Source organism: Clinocottus analis, unplaced genomic scaffold (genome assembly GCF_023055335.1).
Source record: "Clinocottus analis isolate CAN_PGR_092001 unplaced genomic scaffold, fCliAna1.0.p SCAF_7, whole genome shotgun sequence".
In the NCBI taxonomy this organism is placed as follows: domain Eukaryota; kingdom Metazoa; phylum Chordata; class Actinopteri; order Perciformes; family Cottidae; genus Clinocottus; species Clinocottus analis.
In genome coordinates, this window is record NW_027176229.1 from 21,040,925 (window position 1) to 21,060,051 (window position 19,127).

General features: G+C 49.1%; 1 protein-coding gene across 2 annotated transcripts in view; it reads left to right on the forward strand.

Annotated features, from left to right (window-relative positions):
* Window positions 1–1,721: 1,721 nt before the first annotated feature.
* Window positions 1,722–19,127, forward strand: part of sema6a (sema domain, transmembrane domain (TM), and cytoplasmic domain, (semaphorin) 6A) — a 100,918-nt gene continuing 83,512 nt past the window's right edge. For both annotated transcript variants that reach the window (XM_068604431.1, XM_068604432.1), the window contains exon 1: window positions 1,722–2,129. The gene's annotated coding sequence lies outside the window, so the exon portion shown is untranslated. The remainder of the gene's footprint in view (window positions 2,130–19,127) is intronic.

Genomic DNA, 19,127 nt, shown 5'->3' on the forward strand with positions numbered 1-19,127 from the left:
TGATGCTTCACCTGCATGTGTCGTCAGCACACGTGCAGCTCACACACACGGCATCTGAATGAACTGGAGACGAGCCAGCGAGCACATTAACCAGTAAGATGAACCGTTATGAATATGTGAACGCACTTAATTGTCGGGGTTGTGTTTTGTGTTTTCCCGCCGAAGCCGCCGCCGCCGCCACATCTGATCTGGCCTGTTTATAACGAGGCATTTCTTAAACAAACCACACAAACGGGAATGCAAATCAGCCCGTGACGCGCGGGGCCTCGCCGCTACTGCACGCCGCTAAGTGAGTTTCGGCCCCTTTATGGCAAAGGAAATGATATCAGATGAGGGACACGGGCTGGCAGGCACGGGCGCATTAGTTTGCATTAAAGGACAGGAGTGTCTAGTGTTTGGCACTGGGCCTGTGGAGACAGCGCGAGGAGCTGCTGCAGTAACAAGACGGTAATAGAGCCCGATACTCAGCAGCGCAATTACACGCATTACACACATTGTACACACTGTACACATTACACAGAAAAAAACATGTTTTATGGTACATTTAGGCTTCAATCTGATGTCTGATGTCAGGGAGGCAGGCTCCACATGCACACACACACACACACACACACACACACACTTTCAGGTGGCCTGCTAATATACAATGATCAGGCCAAAGCCTCCCTCTTTCTCGCTCTCTCTCTTTCTCTCTTACTCTCTCTCTTTCTCTCTCTCTCTCTCACACAAACACACACACACTGCTGCTTTCGGGTGGCCTGCTAATATACAATGATAGCCTCCCCCTCTCGCTCTCTCTCTCTCTCTCTCTCTCTCTCTCACACACACACACACACACACACAAACGCACGCACACACTTCTTCTGGAGGTATGTTTGTTGCATTGTGGCGGGCTTGCAGTTTTTTTTTGACAAATTGATGTTGATTTTGGCTTCTTATTAAGGCTAAGGGGTGTGTGTGTGTGTGTGTGTGTGCGTGTGTGTGTGTGTGTGTGTGTGTGTGTGTGTGTGTGTGTGTGTGTCTGTGTGTGTGTGTGTGTGTGTGTGTGTGCGTGTGGAGCCTGCCTCCCTGACATCAGATTGAAGCCTAAATGTACCAGAAAACAACTTTTTCCCCCTTTCTTTTCAGTTGTTTTTCAGACTTCACCTGGTGGCCCCGGCAGTGAGATCAGGGCCAAGTCAAAAGCAAAAAGGGCCCATTTGTTAGAAATGACTGCGATGCACGTGTTTCTGTGTGAGTGCGCGTGCACGCGCGCGTCAGCCTGAGACCACGAATGGGACCACCGGGGAAGAAAGGGCATGTCCAGAGACCAGAGAGAATAGACAAGAAGAGGGGCTTTGAACCTGATCACATTCCGATTCGCATCGGCTGTGCACAAAAAACCTCACCAGGAAAACACACACCTGCATCTTTATTGTGTCTTTCCAAATCACCATTGACAGCTCGCACATGGAGCCAGCAGACCGGGTTTCTAACTAACCTTAACATCCATATAATAATTATTTGAATGCCGTGTCTTAACTATATCTAGTTATTACTATTTCTTCTTCTCCAACGCGCATTCTTACGAAATGCCGCTGCGTAAAAATAGAAATACAGTTGTCCATAAACTGGCACCCATTGACACAATACCTCCCGTTCCAAGGACGTAGCTCCTCCCTGTGTATGCATGTGTGAGTGTGTGTGTGTGTGTGAGTGTGTGTGTGTAGCTGGTGGGTGACAGCTGGGATCGCTGCGCTCCGCTCCAGTCTGTGGTAAGAAGCTTCATCTCCAAATAGGATGAACGTCGGCTTTTGTGGAAGGGACCGCATTCAGATCCGTAGCTAGTTCTGGGACACCCGGTTCGCTCAGTCCACCAGAGGGGAGTTTAAACGTCGTTTTTTCTTCTTCTTCTTCTTCGTCTTCCTCCCTCTTTCTCTCCAGCGTGGATTTCCGATGGATATTCCGATTTGAAGAGGTGCGATTCGAGCGCGGCATGTAACAAAAAGAAGCGCATGAGAAAAAGTAGCGCTCGTGTTGTTATTCCGAAGCGAGCCTCGTCTGAACTGCTTTTGAGAGCCCTACCTCATGGATTACTAACGGACCGAGCTGTGAAACCCCTCCGAGACACATCCATTCATGAGCTGAAGGTAAGCTTGTCTTTGTTTATTCCCAAACTTTAGGTGCGCTTTGTAGCCTGCGCCAGTCTTTCCCCCCGGCAGCAGCGGCGGCGCTGCGACTCGTCGTCTGTGCGGCCAGGCTGCCGGGAGACAAGTGCACCCATCTTTCTCGGGGCTACTTTTTCACATTTAGGGTGTTTATTATAGCGTTTGAATAAAACAAAGAAGAATGAAGTTGTTAGAACAGTGAAAGTGACTGTTATCCAACCCAAACGAGAACCGCGACGCGTCCCTGTAGGAAGAAAACACATTGAGCCGATGTAAACAGAGCACAATTCGGTGCGTAATCCCTCTTATGCTGTTTACCCATGTGTGCAATAAAGAAGTATCAGTCTCAGAGGACCTTCATGCGGATCTCATCGAGTCCAAACGCAAGCAACACACAAAAAAAAACAATGTCAGCATCATTCCGTGTAGCGATAGGAATGGGAGACATCTAATGGAGCCCGCGGGGAACTTGCGGGACTCGGACCGACCTGGTCCCCGGTGCTCGGTGCTGCTTCCACCGACCTGCCCCCCCCCCTCCCCTCTCGTCCTCTTCCAGCATCGTAGATTCCAAAAGGTGCAATACAGCCGCGAAACTACCAGTTGAAGGCGGAACAATACACATGAAGAATTGCGCTGTGGTTATGGGAACACTGGCTGCGTGATTGCACAGTGCATGATGGGATTTTCATTTGCCATTTATTCTCAACATGATTGGAAATTCAGAATTAGAGCGGCCATTCAACACAGTAATGATGCAGCCGGTGTTTGCAATCTCTCTTCCTGTAAACACACACACACACACACACACACACACACACACACACACACACACACCAAAAAAACAATTTGAGCAGCAGAGATTTGGTGTGAATTGATTTCTAATTTGACACGCTGATTTTATTTTAATGAATTGTTTTGTACTTAAATGAGTTGCTCTACCGGATGAGACTTTCTCTCTCTCTCACACACACACGCACGCACACACACGCACACACACACACACACACACACATGGACAAGCTCGCACACACACGTCTTGGGTGTTGTTCAGGGATTTGGAGCCACCAGGAGGCGGAGGGGGCCACGATTACTCTGGTGCAAAAAAAAGATCAATCAGATGTTTGTAAGTCCGGCCAGGAGACCAAACTGCAGCGGCCTTGGAAGTGGATTTGCCATTAAATGAAGTGCTGCTGCACATTATTTCTTTAACAAGCTGGGAGAGGAGATAGAGGCCTCACAAACCACCTCCATCAGCCTCACTGCCAACACCCATGTCACTCCCTGGTCTCTCTCCTCTGCTCTCTCCTCTCCTAGCATGAAATCACCTTCCCTCTGGGAAAAGAAAAAGGATTCAGCAACTGTAAATGTAGGTTATAGATTATCAAGGGTGATGGTGTATTAAGGAGTATTAAATGGTCACAGCAAGCTGATTCTCAGCAGCACACAGTGTTTGGGAAACATGATTCCAGTGTCAGCCTTTTAAATATATAAAGAAATAGTCCAATAAAGAGCGAGAGAGAAAGGTTTTCGTGCCAGCTCCAAGACGAAAGGGTGTTGCATTTCATCTGTTTTCTTTGTCCTGATATCTCTGGAAGTCGTTGCTGCTCCTGCGTTGTTGCATATTTGATTCCATCTGTGACCTCGTGTTTGTGTTTGTGTTTTGTTTGCAGTCGGCGTCGCTGCACGCTGCGCCGGGTGTTACGCTCGCATCTTAAACGCGAACCAGCAGAATGTTTGAACGCGTTACCTCTGCTCGTCCTACAGCGTCAGCCTCGAGGCATTCAGATGTCCTGGAGGCAATTTTGAAAGACGTTGCACAAGGGCTGCAGATCAGTTTTTTTTTTATATATAAAAGGACACAAACCTGCCGCGCTAATCCCGCTATTAACCCGCTATGCGTTGGGCCTGTTGCGGTGCTGATGCATGCATTACGGCGTGATTACCTTTGTCACAGCGGCCCGCCTGCTCTCCTCCTGGAGAGGCAGAATAGATCACAGCCACCACTGTTGTTGCTTGTATTTGGAGCAATGCTCCGTGGAGCATTTGATCCGCCGATCCCCTAACAATAGCGATGGGGTTGGCATAGTGTGTGACTGATGTGGATTTGTCACACCGTATGTGTGTGTGTGAGAGAGAGGGAGGGAGGGAGGGAGGGAGAGTCTGCTTGCCAGTTAAGGACAGATGCAGCAGGAGTACAGTGGGTTTGAATAATTGATAAATGAATTGACCCTCTATTATCAGCTGCTGTTAACCACCGGTCCTCATTCAGACAGTGTCAATACCCAGCATTCAACAGTGCATGTATTTATGCATATTTTATTTTGAAAAAAGCCATGTTTTATTGATGCACGTCCTCGGTGTGTGGGCTGTGTTTTGTATTAACAATTAGAGTGCGAGAAACCATCAAACCCTGCACTCATCCGGATGTGATTCATGGACGCTTAACCCATTTTGGTTTTTCCTGATTTCCACATCTTCTCTAAATTGCAGCTGCATCAATTGCACGGCCTCTTTGCTTAATTACACGAGCAACATGCTCTCGTCGTGGAACAATGGCACATTTCAATGAAAAAAAAAACAACCCTATGTGTTGTAGCGGGGAGGAGGAGGGAGGGGGGGGGGGGGGGGGCAGCGTAATCAAAGACCTTCTGGCATCCTCCCGGAGCTGTCCGTCACACGTGTTACGTGGCGCAGTTGCTGATTTTAGCCGCGCAGAAAGTTGTCTCTCTCTCTCTCTTTCTTTCTTTCTGTTTTTTTTTTCAGATTCAGTGGGAGTCGGTTGTGATTCAGGAGGTGGAAAAAAAAAGAAACGGGGAGATAAACCAACGTGCTGTAACAAATTACGCAACCCCCCCCCCTCTTTCGTATAAACGTTTGACTTAACCTTTCGCTGCTCCGTCTCCCTCTCATCTCTTTCTCTCTCTCTCTCTCTTGGTTTTTGGAATAATTTTCTCCATTATTTGATAAATGCCTCTGGTTTGTTCGAAGGAAAACGACCCTCACGATATCAACAGAGGCCCGGAGGAGATGGCAGACCTACGTCTAGATTCCTATCTGCTTTGTTTATGTATGCGAGCCGGCAGCTTATTTGATTCGCTCAACCGCACATCCTCTCTAGTTAAGTTGGAACATATCGTCTCTGTTTGTAGGTGGCGATGAATGCGACTCACAGTGTGCTGCGGAGACCTAATATATATCTCACCGCGCAGTTTGGGCCGGGGCGCTCCATTCATTCACAGCACGGCTCATTGAAAACGTAATCACTCGCTGATCACTTGCTTCAGAGTGTCGTTGGATGCTTTCTCTTGTCTTATTACTCTCTCTCACACACACACACACACAGACACACACAGCGCTACACTCTCCGAAGTCTCACTGTGTTGTTCTAACTGGCTGCTTCCTCACTTTGTCTTAACCCCTTCCGGCTCCCTTATGAATGACTCCACTGCGCATCCATTGGGTTTAACCGTCCATGTGTTAAACACTCCTCATACTCGTTACATTAGCATAATTGATTGAGCGCGTTGTCGACGCCAAGAAAGCCGAAGGGCACCAGGGAACCAGGCGAAAGGCCTATTTTTTTTTCTTCTTCTTCCACCGCCAGTCAGCGGTGGAATTGGCGGGAGAGTCTGTTGGTGTTTTTGGCTGTCGTGTCCTTGGCAAAGCTTTGTTGTTGGAGATGGGAGTGAATCAGAAAGTGATAGCCAGCCCATCGAGAAGGTCGTCCAGGATTGGCCGAACTTGCCAAAAAAACAACAACAAACAATGAGCAACATTCAAAAATCCTTCACCAGGTTTCTCCTCGGGGAGTTTCTTTCTTCTCTGGTCGGGTTTACATCGTGAACACTCGGCACATGCGTCAGTAACACGCGGTAATACCTCTGTCACAGCTGGGTTCGGTCGTCTGTCATTACTCAAATGGAGTGGGAAGGAAAAGCATTTGCTGAGGGGAGGGGGGGGGGTTTAATCCGAAAGCAGCAGCACTTGATGTGCGATTGCCCCGGGAGATGGATGGATGGATGGATGGATGGATGGATGGATGGATGGATGGATGGATGGATGGATGGATGGATGGCCGGCCTTGAAAAAGGGCCCGGGTCTTGTGCGATATCGGATCGGATGATGTCAATCGCGCCATTAAAACACACGACGTCCTGGCTGCCGTCCCGCTGTCGAGTCACGGAGAGAGAGAGAGAGAAAGAAAGAGACAGAGAGAGAGAGAGAGAGAGAGAGAGAGAGAGAGAGAGAGAGAGAGAGAGAGAGAGTCCGTTAAGACTCATTAAGGCCGAGCATCCGGCCGCTGAGGCCGCGGCTATTTCTGTGCAGGGGTCGCTGGTTGGAAGCTCATAAGGAGGTGCGTCGTCAGGTGAACTCTGACCCTTCTTCTTCTCTCATAGCCCTAGAACTCTGCAGACGCCATCATCACCCATTTTCTGCATAACTGTACCACAGAGCCTTGGAGGGCGGCCATGTGTCGGGGTCGTTCGGATGCGCGTACGACGCCTGTGCGTTCGCTCTCCGTGCGTGTTTTTTTTTTTTTTGCGCGCCGTTGTTCGAGTGCATCTGTCCCTCCTCCCCGGGCCCCGGCGATTGGCACCGCATCTCTCATCTATTAATCATAGAGAGCGCTTGCTCTCTCATTCTGTTGCCATAGTTTCAGGACCTGAGACGGTGTTGGGGTGCCGGGCTGCCTGGAGAGAAGAGGAGAAGTGAAGAGGAGGAGGAGGAGGAGGAGGAGGAGGAGGAAGGGAAGTGGAAAGGAAAGGATAGGAAAGAGGTGTGACTGTGGAGGAGAGGAGGAAACGATACAAGCAGAGCGGCGAGAGGAAAAAAGGCAGCACAATTGCAACGGAGCGGCGCAGAGGGGAAGAGGGGAAGTGAGCGAAAGAGCAACGCGTCGAGCGTCGGGGTCCTCGCGGCGTGGAGGAGTGCGCTTCGAGAACCAAAATGGATTCCATTTTTTTTGTAGAATCAGCAGCGAACCCTTCATCTCCCCTCCCAACCCCCGGTCCACCATGCGCTCATCTCGTTCTAGTCTTCCTCGCCTAAAAAAAAGGGAAAGCAGAATCACATTTTCACAGGGTGGAGGTGGAGGTGGAGGTGGGGGTGGGGGTGGGGGGCATCCGTCCACGTGAACCCGTTGGGGGGGGTCACAGCGCCCGTTTGTTTCACCTTGCTCCACAATGGGAGGGAGCCCTCCACTGAGCCGAGATGGAAGATGGGCCGGGGCCTCCTGTTTCATGCTCAGTTGGAGGTGTTGATGGCAAATCATGCTGAATTCATGCGTTATTCAATGATGGATTACTGGGGAAATAAAACCACTATGGAAATTCACCGAGGCGGGGGGATACCTTTTTTTCCATCAAGCCCGGGTCTCTCTGTGTTTATCCACCCGTCTTTCTTCCTTTCCCTGGCCTGTTATCTTTCTCTTTCCCTTCCCATTTAGACCCCCTCCCTCCTCCCACACCCGCTCTGTGCAGAAGGGAATACTGAACACACGCTGCTACTTTCAGAGAAGGGGGCTTGTTGTTTTGGCTGTAGGCTTTGTGCCTCCCATATGACCTCATAATCTCATTTGGGTCTCTTAATGGCGAACCATGCACTAATGCGGCGGTTGTATTATCGCCCCCCCCGTCTCATCACATCGTACTCCGCTTGTGAGCATTTCCAACGGGAGCTTTCGGAGAGAGCGAGAGAGAGAGAGAGAGAGAGAGAGAGGGCAAAACCGGCATCACGGGATTCTCAGGACACACGGGCTGCTTTCCCTCAAACGCCAGCGCACACAATTATGCATAAACTCACTCATACACGCACACAAAAGGCGCATGTAAGTGCTCGCAGATTCACACGCGTGAGGAGGCGGGGGGGGGGGCAGTTTCTTTCATGTTAGAGGAATAAAGAGAGCTTGTCATTGTAGCGGCGGTGCACACAGCGAGTGCCAATGGGCAGAAACCCAAGAGTACCTGATTGTAGAGTGCACTGTGTAATTCTGCCTTCACCCTGGATGGACTTACTGCGAAGGGAACGACCATTAGGGGACAGAGAGGACAAAGGAAGAAGTGATAGGGGGCATTTGCTTCTTTTCTTTTAATTTTTTTGGTGCCTCTGGCATGGAGTGAGGAGGGGGGGGGGGGCTTTTGTGTCTTTTGAAGTGGCGGGACTGCAGGTGACATCATAGGGGTCGCATTCTCAGGTGCAGCAGGTGAATTAATCCAGGTGGGGGGGGGGGAGCGTCTGTGTGTGTGTGTGTGTGTGTGCAAATCTGGCAGGTTAATGCTCCTGAGTATCTGTGGAAGCAGGTGTGCATGGCTGCGCGTGTGTGTGTGTGTGCATCAGTCATCAAAGCAGAGGAAAAGCCCGTGTGTAAGGTGATCTGTATGCTCATGGCAGTGCAGCAGTCACACTCTCCCAGAGGCTATAAGCTTCGCTGAATGTGGATACAAGCAGTTTCTTTCTACGGAGCCACTGCCGCTGGTTTCCACGCGCCGGGCCGAACACAGACAGACAGATTTAGTCTACCTATCCATGTTTCTGGATTTCCTCCACAGCCGAAAAAAAAAAAAAAAAAAGGAGACGTTTTGTTCAAATGATCTGTCGGCAGGGATCTCGTGATTCAAACGTTTTATTAGGCCGCCCTAAAGCTGCCGGGGACTCGCTCGGCTCAAACAGGCAGCGGCGGATATCCGAGACAGCAGGTAATTTGTAACAAGCATCCCTATAGCTCATCTGACACACCGATGATGATGATAGATTGCGTGTAATTGGCCCTGGGTGAATATTAATTACTTCCAGGTGACTTAAATCCTCACAATGACCTGAAGTCGTTCTGGCACACAAAACACGAGACGCGGCAGGGCCGGCCGGACCCTCTCGCGTTCGGCCTCGTGAAAGCAATCAAAGCAATCAAAACCGCCTCGGGTCTCGGATATTGGTCACTAATATCCGAAACCTTACACAAGCAACGTTAGCTTTAGCTTGTATTCTCGGCGGTCCTCAAAGCAAATAGAAAAATACAGGCTTCTCCTCAGAGTGGGCCTCAAACCTTGTTAGGAAATTAGTCCTCTCCTGGTCACAGCGGCTGGCAGACTACAAGTGATTCCCCCGAGGGTCCTCTATTGCAGAATCCAATCAGGCAGAAATCAGAACAATATTACCTGTGTGTGTGTGTGTACATTTATTACATAGCTAATGAACAAATTGCAGCCATGTGGCATGGCCTGGTGGCTGGTGAAAGAAAAAGGAAGAAAAAAAAAACGAAACACACTCAAGGCTCACGCACCACACTCACACTACACACTACACACTACACACAGACACACCCACACTCCCCAGTCGCTGTCTAGCCCTTTGCCTCTTTTCACCACAAGACACACACACACACGCGCAAACACACACACGCGCACACGGCCAACCACAAGGCCCCCAGTGTTCTCGGCCTGTCTGTCCGTCAGCTCATGCGGAGCGCTGGGCTGGGAGTACTTATCATCACATTGCTGAGTGGAGGCCTCACAAAGGCCCACTCACATCACACACACACACACGCGCAGACACACACACACACACTCAGCACAGGGGGACTGCTGGGGATAGTCAGTTGGACTGATTAGATGTGTGACAGTCTGAGCCCGATGGAGACGAGCAGGCAGGTAGACAGGCGGGAGGGTAACCCTATCGCCGATGGGAGACGTTTCAGTGTTTTTAATTTGCTGGAGGAACAGGAGGAAGTGCAACTGCGGCCTGGATTACATTTACTGGGAAGGCTTTAGCAATCCAGGAAGTGTGACACCCTCACAGGAGCCTCGGGGGAAAAGGGTCACGAGGGGTGGTTGAACATGCAAAACCAAGGAAACACTGCGGTTTTTGGTTTAGTGAAGATGACAATGCTTATCCGTGTGTTTTGAGCGGCCTAAAGACATAAAAAACATAACAAATGTTAAAGGGATAGCACAATTTGTAGCTAGCAGTTGGTTAGCTTCACGCAAGTAAAACAACAGCTAGCTTGGCTCGGTCTCAAGGTGTTTAATCCGTACAAAACCTCCAAAATCATGTAAAAAAGTCATGTGGTTTTACGGGGCTTTTTCTTTTATTGCTGGCAGGAGGAACTTCAGGAAGTTGCCGTGTTCTTTTCCTCATAAAACCACAAGGTGTCATTTTTACACCTCTGTTTTTGTTTCAAGTTAAAAAAGAAAGAAACGAGTGATCCTTTGGAGGTGTTAGGTAGATTGTGTTACTTTTGCACAGAGCCAGACTGGCTTTGTCCCCTGTTTTCAGTCCTTGTGTTAAAGCCACCACACATAACCACACATACGGTGGACCAGACATCCCAGTTTGGTCACGCAGCGTCCTGACAGCCGCTACCGAAATGGTCCCAGTTTTCAGCGCGAACGTAGACATTTATTCACTTCATCATGACCTAACCTAACATATAAACATCAATCATTCAATGTGACGTTGTCGAGGCTGTTGCTGTGAAGGTTTCGGCTCTTTCCGGCAAAGATTGGGACCAAGCAGCGCCGAGCGAGGAGCGCCGAGCGGCAACAGGCGTGGCTTCGGTGCCTGCCAGACGACACAGAGCGGCGACTCGAAACGACAATGGCGGCTCCTAATTAGCTTAGACGCTGCAGTAGCATCCGTTACATCACAACCGGTATTCGATAAACTGTGTTTTTGGTGGATTGTTAGGAGACCGAGCATCATTTTTCATCTGCTAAGCTTTGAATGCGCGTGCGTGGATGTGATAAATAGAATATGGTCACACAGACACGCGACTGGTATCGATCTTCTCATCGACCTCTTGGCAAGACTGTAAATAAGTGTATTTGCCCCAAATGTCAAGCTGTGTGATATGGATCCGTTCAGCAGTAAGGGTGGAAATACTGCGATATATTGAGTATTGCGATATATTGCGATTTATTATCTTTTTTTTTCAAACGCAAATTGTCCACAAAGGAAAGCTTTGTCAACAAAAATAAATTGATTTCATTATTCCACGACCAAAAACTTTTAGAATTGATAAAATAAAACATCGATACTTGGCTTCCGTGTATCGATGTTTTATTTTATTTATCTATCGATTTTCCCCCCAGCTCTATTCTGCAGGAATATATTTGCAAATATGTTCAGGACGAACGTTTCCTCTTTATGTAAAAGTAATCCAACGTGAGCGTGTTTCTTAAACTACTGTAATCCTACTTGATCATCATGTTGAGGAGACATTTATAGCAGAGAGAGAGAGAGAGACGGGCTGGAAAAAACAGACCGACAGTCATCCGGTAGAAGCAGACACTCAGGGGTCGCAGAGGAAAGCACGGACTCACGGAGGCAGCGGGGATATCCGAGCAGACAGGTGGAGAGGAAGGCAACCTGTCAGAGAGGGGGAGGAAGAGTCTGGACGCTCAGCAGCAGAGGCAGGCAGTGAGGGGTTTTTTTGAGGTTGAACTCAGTGCGTCTCCTTTACACGAAAATTAAAATCTCGGCAAAAAAAAGTAATATTATTTAACCTCGGCCCCTTTAATCCGGACAAAAGGTGCTCTGTGCCGTGCGCTGGCAGGTAATCAGGCGAGCGGCTTGACAGGCAGCAAGACAGACAAGCTGTGAAGCAGCAAAAGAGAAGTAGTGCCTCGCATGATAATGTATTCATTCATCCCCACCACTCTGATAATGTTCACAGCATGCTTGTCTTGATTCATTCATCACAGTCTCACGGGGCCCTTTTTCTTTTTGTGTGTGTGTGTGTTATTTGTGGAGGAAAAAAAAAGAGCCTCTCTCTGCTTTTCTAAACCTGTTAAGGTTTTGATTTGTGCCCTGACTAGATTATTCAAGAGGTGATTGCTCCTGGGTCTGCGAAGGTGTGTGAGGCAATGTGCATGTTTCTGCAGTACTTATTTGTGTTTGAATTCTGGGATGAGGCCTAGTTTGGTCTCCGGAGTAGTTTGATTGGGAAGCGCAGCAGCTGCACAAGCGCCGCTGTGTCTTTTTTGATCCACTCCCATCCGTCCTCGATCCATCCGGGGGAGCCGTCTCCTTCCTCTTTCGCAAGCGAGTCCTCTGTATTTGCCGCTTGTGGGATCTGTTTCATTTCATCCAAATAAGCAACAAATCCTCCGTTTATTGATTGCGGTATCACACAGCGATTGAACCCGTGATTATTTAATTGGGTTTTGGAGTGGGAGAGAGAGGAGGAATGGCGAAGCGCCCGGCTCCTCTCTGAAGAGCGTTAGATGAGTCAAAATTGGTCAGACATCATCAAAGAGAATTATTTCTGTTTTCGGAAGAGATTATTATAGTGTGTGTGTGTGTGTGTGTGTGTGTGTGTGTGTGTGTGTGTGTGTGTGTGTGTGTGTGTGTGTGTGTGTGTTCGAATCCTGTTTGAATAAAGGCTTTAAACTGATGCTGCCAGGTAGGAACTGGTCGGAAAAAATGGATGACATCCAATTTATTAGTCACCTCTTCTTCATCAGTTTCTCTCCTCCTCCCTACTCTTTTCTCTTCGTCTGTGTGTTTGCGTCAGAGCACATGGGAGCTAACGCCGGGTGCACGAGTTCAGCTAGTCTCGTAATGCTAGCTTGGTTAGGGTTAGGGTTAATGCTAGCTTGACTAGGGTTAATGCTAGCTTGACTAGGGTTAATGCTAGCTTGGTTAGGGTTAGGGTTAATGCTAGCTTGGTTAGGGTTAGGGTTAATGTTAGCTTGACTAGGGTTAATGCTAGCTTGACTAGGGTTAATGCTAGCTTGGTTAGGGTTAGGGTTAATGCTAGCTTGGTTAGGGTTAGGGTTAATGTTAGCTTGGTTAGGGTTAGGGTTAATGCTAGCTTGACTAGGGTTAATGTTAGCTTGGTTAGGGTTAGGGTTAATGCTAGCTTGACTAGGGTTAATGCTACCTTGGTTAGGGTTAATGCTAGCTTGGTTAGGGTTAATGCTAGCTTGGTTAGGGTTAATGCTAGCTTGGTTAGGGTTAATGCTAGCTTGATAGGAACATTGGGCTAACTGTACTCACTGTCCGTTAACTTACGTGGCGTCGCTAGGTCTCTTTTTACAAGTTTGCACAGCAATTTTTTGTGTTTTTTTTTTTTGTGATTTGTGCATTGTAGTGCTCCAAACCAGGCCCCCAGCTGCTCTGTATTTAAGTGTTAATTGGGCCACATTGGGAATTAGAAAACCACAATCTGTCCGCGAGCGTCATTTCTTTTTCTCGTCTCCTCTCCCCCATAACTCGGTTATTAGAGAGAGTAGTGCTGCCGGCTCATTTCCACAGCCCCGCTACCTGGTCTCCGTCTCCGAGTTTACACTGCAAAGTTACAGTAGGTTACATCACCTCGCATGACAACAAAGAAATCAGACAGCGAGGAGAGGAGGTGGGAGTCTTTGGAGGTGCTGCTCTGACCTAGATAAGACTGGGAGTTTGGAGTCGACGCCACGGCGCAGGCTCGCTGTTGTCATTTGTTCCCTGTACCTGAAACTCACAGCCTCGTGTTGTGGACGTGCGTCACCGCGCGATCTGGTGATCCGTTGATCGAGTGAATTCCCCTTCGGGATGACTGTTGCAGACTCCATCCAGAACAAACAGCGTCTCACACGGTGGAGCTGATAAGACGGGGGCATGGCGCCAGTGCAGCAGTCCTTTGTATCACACATTAACAGGTGAAGGACTTCAGTGTGTGTTTACAAAGTTTGCGTGTGTGTGTGCTCTTGTGTTAGTCAGGCGGCCCAACTCTGGTTGACCCAGACTTTTGTAAATGAACACACAGATAGCGCAGACTGAGATGTTTGCAGTCATTACAACCCGCTGAGGAATGAGTGTGCATCTGCACATCATTAAATCACTTGTGTAAATTACCACTGACACACACACACACACACACACACAGGTCCTCTTGCACACACACCTGCATACCCTCACACACACACACACACACCAGCATGAACACGTGAGCGCAATAAAGCAGGACCTACACCCAGTAAACCAGTGACAGCTGAGCAATTAAATGACAAGCTTGAAATACGTCCTGTGGAAGAATTTAGTACGCGGCCGGGGTACCGCCTTTTTCCTTTTATGGCTACCGTGGTTTTATGTGCTTCTGGTAGCACATCTTGACCATAACATCGTATAATGATATAGTATGTGGCGCTTGTTGGCTTGAGAAAGAATGGAATAAAAGCTTATTTTAAGTCCCTTCGGCGTCACGAACAAGCTAGGTTATTTGAATTTCTCACTCCACCTATCACGCTCATAATTCCCCACTTTTTAATATTTGAATAGTTCATCTTACACCCCCCGGGGGCCTTGGGATGTGCTGATTGCACACGGGGCAGAATAAACTGCGGGGTTCCAGCTATTTTCATTCCCGTCCTCTCCGTTCAGGGCGATCGTTAGCATGCGAGCGGCCTACGCGGCCTCAATTACCTCGGGGGAGGCGGCGCTCGCTCTTACCTCCACCACTCGCATAATAAGGCGTGACTGCCTATTTAAGGCCGCTCTCATTGCCCCGTCCCACCCTGGAGGCAGGCAGATAGTGTGACTCCTTCATCACGGGGATTTCCATGCGTGTAACACTGGGCTAATTGCTCGAGTAAATACTACAGCAGCAACTGAAGGGGGAAAAAAGTGAGCACGGGGGAGATGCATTTAATTAATCGATTGTGAGTTTGGAAGCCTCCGCGAAGGATTGAAGTCGGTCTGACACAATGGGAGGAAGAGTTTTTAATCATAAGCACCTTCGTCGGAGAGGCGGAAGAGTGGATTTTTTGGTTCACACGCTGTTAGTGGTGTGCAAACTTTGAGCAGGACGTGGGAGTCATTTTTGGGATCGCACAAAAAAGGGATAAAAGCCCCCCGTTCTGATCAGACAGAGCAATTTCTCATCCGCTTTTCATCCGTAATTCTTTGTGCCACTGTATTGAGATTAAATAAAGATTGTGGTTGAGGGTGGCAGAGGGGGGTGGATATCGATTCTGGTGGCTCGAACGGTAGCCGATTCTCGGGAGCTTTTTATAGCCATTAGCGATAGCAGCTCGTTCCCCGAGATAGCGTCGTGTTACATCTGAGGAGGGTGTAGGGGCCTGATGGCGAGATTGCAATCAATAGGGAGCATTAGGACTGCGCCCGTGCTCCTCTCACGGATGACCAACTGCCCACCGAACCGCTGCCGTCACGGGTTCATCCCCGCGGCTGAAACCAGCGTCAAAACATTGTCATCATGTGATGTGGTCATAATAGTGCATTAACAAAACAAGAACGACAACCGAAAAGGAAGCCCTGTGAGCACGTGGTTGGTCACGGGGAACAGCTTGCTGATTACAGTATAGGTCTCCCATATGCCTTTGAGAAAACAACAAAAAAAGGGGAGTTAATAGGGAGAGCAGAGAGGGAGAGGGAGGGGGAGGAGGCTTTGGTTACCCTTTTAACTGATGGCTATCTCTCAAACGGACAGAGGGAGGAGCGCACCTGTGTTGCAGTCATTTGTGCGAGAGGACAAACAGTGTGTGTCGTTACCTGTCGGGCGGAGGAACTTAATCCGCCTCCTGCATGACGGAGGGGTTTGATGAACAAATACGTGCGAGAGATAACGGGGCCGCGGACGAGCCTTTTTATGGCATTGTGGCGGCGAGCTGGGAATTCTAGCTGATGGGCAGAGACACACAAGCACACACACACACACACACAAGCACACACATATCATAGCCTCTCAATGTCACACATATGCATCCAGGGCTTCGCAGCGGCCCCCATCCACTTTCTGGTATCTACTATCAGGGTTTTTTTAGGCCGGGCTCCGTGTATCCGGTGTCGGTGGGTCGGACATGTGCCGGGAGTCGGATGACTCCGCGTTCAGATGAAGATCTGACTCCGTGAGAAGCCGGATTCTCTGACTCAGGCGTTCTTTGTATTGCTGGCGTCGGATGCCTGCCGGGGACCGCCATTAAAGGATGAAAGCAGCGGGTCAGCCAGGTGTTCGGAGCGCACCGTAGGGGGGGAACATTTTGATATATTCCCGATCGATGAATGATGAATTATGCGGACGGGATGTTTTTACTTCGACACATGTGTTAATAAAGCGAATATACTGATAGACCGAGCACTTTAGATAAGTGTCTGTGGGCTCAGGGAAAATATAGTGGCTGTTTTCCACCAGACAAAATGAAAAATTGGTCATTCAAATAACAGATTAATTGATGAAGAAATAATCATTAAGTGCAGCCCTGGCGTGGACGCAGTACCGGTAATGCATGAGGCGATTATATCTGACGTTACATGAAATAACGTTTGATCGACGTCGACCCGCCCGCCTGCAGCGGCGGTATCCACAATCAATCAAAAACAAAAGACCCTCACACACTCGACACAAAGCCGGGTGCACTGCAACGAGGTTTACGACGCCGCGCCGCTGCGCGCGCCATCTGTTGTTTCCAATCGAATTCAATATGTTTCGGGAATATGAAGCTAAGAAAAACCGAGTCACAGGCTTCGAACGCCGGGCCTCTTTTCAAGGGGAGGAGGTGTGAGGGCGTTTCCTGCATGGGGGAGAAAAGCGCTATAGGCTGCGGATCGGATGTTTTCTCACGTTCAAAAACAAAAGAACGCGATTCCTTTAAGTGCCGAGCGGGTCGAGTGTTCATTCAAACCCCGTCCGGTTGTGTTTGTGCCCGCCCACCCGCCGGCCTCGAGGATGTAAGCCATAGTGGTCGATCACAGAGGACCATCCAACGACACTTCCTCCCCCCCCCCCTTCCTCCCAAACAGATCAAATGTATAGATAAGAAAAAATAACTCGTATATTTTCCCCCCCGCTGTTCTTTTTTTAACGCATCGGACTCCGCTCCTGCCACCTTTCAGGGGAAAAAGAGATGCAGAAGAAAGTGTGTGACTTCCAGATTTGCCACCACAGGAAATATTATACCCACATTTACAGTTTGCCCTTGTGCTAGCTCACAAAAAGCTACCTTTCCTCCTCCTTCAAAAGATTTCAGTTGTTGACAGATGAAGTGTTTTCGCGAGGAAGAGCCCGGGTGTGAGAGGGAAATAGATCTGCCTGCGGTGGAGCCGGCCTCTCAAGTGCACAGTATGGTGCTCTTGTAGATGAAAGTGCGTGCATGGGTTTTCTGTGAACATGTGTGCGAGTGTGTGTGTGTGTGTGTGTGTGTGTGTGAGTGTGTGTGCGCGTCTGAAGTTTTTGTTTCATGTATTTCCACTGTGCTTATGCCCCGAACCCCGCTGTGAGCCTGTGTGTACTTAGGTGTAGACCCCCTATGAAGTAAATATTGCAGCGCTGGGAAAGCGGAGCCAGGCGGACCGGCGCCGGGTGCGGCGGAGAGCAAAAGGAGGGCCCGAGGGCCGGTGGTTCGATCCCCGACTCCGCCAGCCCATGTCGATGTGTCCTCGAGCAAGACGCTTAACCCTAAAATTGCTCCCATAGCCGCGTCCACGGTGCATGAAGGGTTGATGTTACTGACGTGGCACCTTGCACGGTGGCTCCTCCCATCAGCGTGTGAATGGGTGAATGATGTCATGCAGCGTTAAAGCGCTTTGAGTGGTCCAAAGCGCCATACAAGTACAGGTCCATTTACCTTCTTTGTACCCCGTTGATAACACGGCCTCCGAGGCCAGAGAAGGTCTGTCAAGGTAGTTCATTGTGCGGCAGGAAGTGAGTTGTTCATATGGTAATCGCCGCCGCAGCCGGTTCCTCCAAGGCCCGTTTTGTTTTAGTGAAAGTTGTAGTCGGTCGCGGGTGGTGGGGGTGGAGGAGGAGGACGGGACTGGATGGAATGTGACAGGGTGCGCCGCTGTTTAGTTACTGTGGCTTAATTGACCCTGAGAAAGGCGAAGCGAAGGCGGGTGAAGTAGGGAGGGAGGAGAGAAGTTGACGGGGGGAAAGGAGAGAGGGGAAAAGGGAGAGGACGCTTCGTTGTGGCAGCTCTCTCTCTCTCTCTCTCTCTCTCTCTCTCTCTCTCTCTCTCTCCGCTGGAATCTGTTTATCTGTTCAGTGGACGGGAAAGCGTCTCGTTGGTGAGCGAGCAGATGGATTCCTCTGAAGTCTCTCCTCTGCTAATGAGCCAACTTGTCCAGAATCATCAGCTTTCTAATTATTTACTTCGTTTTTATTTATGGTTCCATTTATGCTTTTTTTTTCTCCTTCTTCCTATTCATCGCATGCTGATCCGCTGTTTTTCTTATTTTCTGGGTCAGGGGGAAAAGCTGAGTCTTGCCTTTTCTCATTAAGCTACATTAGGATAACAGTCACAGAGATATTGTGGCTCAGCGGTGGGAAACATTTTCGAAAACAGATTTCTCCACCTACGTGGAGCACGATGCGGTCATCCTCTTGTGAGCCTGTTAGTGGCTACGTTGGCAACACAAAGTTCAGCTGAAGAGGATAGGAAGAACATTTATTTTGCACTCTTGGTACAGATCCAACGTTTGACCTGATTGTCAGTATATCATGTGGAGGAAATGAGTTTGATTCATTGTCATTCTGTTGATACTTGTTCACTCAAAACCTCAAAAGTCAACCTGCTGGTGGGATTAGGAAAAGTTACAGACTCACTCTGATCCCCAAAAGGTTTACATCATGAGGGTTTTTCCCCTCTGGGGACCATGAATGCCTGTGTTATGACATCATTCTGGACCAAAGTGGCGGGCCGACCGCCACTGTGTTAATGTGATGTGTTAAACCTGGAGAGTTTACCTCGTTCCACACTTTTTTTTGCGATGAAAGAGTCACCGCCGCACCCGCCGTTATCGTTGAAGCTTAATCTCAAGCGAGCGTGTACTCAGTCTCGGCTTCCTTTTGGAAGTGGAGGCTTCGATTGTACTTTATTTGTCTTTTCACATCGGCGAGCCGTTTCTTCTCCTGTAAAGGTAGAGACGCACCGACACTGTCATCGGATGTGTCGATCCGACGCTGACTCCAATAGCTGATTGGGGTATTGTGTGTGTGTGTGTGTGTGTGTGTGTGTTGGGGTTGTCGCACACATTTACACCTAT